The following is an 866-nucleotide window of genomic DNA, read 5'->3' on the forward strand; positions in this document are numbered from 1 at the left end:
TCTAAATTCATTCCTAAATTCAATACTTACATTAATCCTGTAGTTGGACATTTTGGACTTTCGATTGTGGGCATTGTTTTGTGCCCAGATCAGCAGCAGGTGGTGTGCATTTGTTGGAAAGGCATCGAAGACCTCCGATATGCTGCATCTCCTGATGTGTGTCTCCCTCAAGTGGCTGTCAGCAAATGCATGCTAGACACCCCATTCCAAGCTGAGTGTGACATCACGGAACATGCATCATAGAACAGGCATGCTAGAACCTGGGTCTTCAACCTGCAACCCTCCAGCTGAGGTGGAACTACACATCCCAGCATGCCCTGCCTCAGTTTTAGCATACCTTAATAGCAAAACTGTGGCAGGGCATGCTGGGATGTGTAGTTTCACAGCAGCTGGTGGGCCACAGGATGAAGACCCAAGCTGCAGGTACATTGAATGCTAGCAAGCTGAATGTTTAAATCCTTTTTGTTCCACAGCATTCCAATGCGGAAGATTCCATGGAACCAGAGATCCTTCCATTGAGAAGGACATGCTGCCTGGATGACTGCACTGTGCAAATTAAATCACGGAGCCAGTTGGCTTGTGGGTGGCTCTGGTGACTGAGTGGTTGGGTGGGCGGTGTGTCGGATGTGGAGCACATGCAAATGATTGTGTATCATCCAGCTAGTGAGAGAGAAAACTCACGCAGGAGTGTGCCTGCTTGTCAGTGGGTTATGCACCTTGCCAGACGTCAAATCTACATGGAACAGCTGGAGGGGACAAGAGCAGGTTTGCAAAATATAGATAGAAGAGCATATATGCTGGCGCATTCTCCATGATTGTGTCAGCTTATGTTTTGGTGCACTGCACTTTCCTCCACATCATTTCAG

Source organism: Pseudophryne corroboree, unplaced genomic scaffold, assembly GCF_028390025.1.
Source record: "Pseudophryne corroboree isolate aPseCor3 unplaced genomic scaffold, aPseCor3.hap2 scaffold_2516, whole genome shotgun sequence".
NCBI lineage: Eukaryota > Metazoa > Chordata > Amphibia > Anura > Myobatrachidae > Pseudophryne > Pseudophryne corroboree.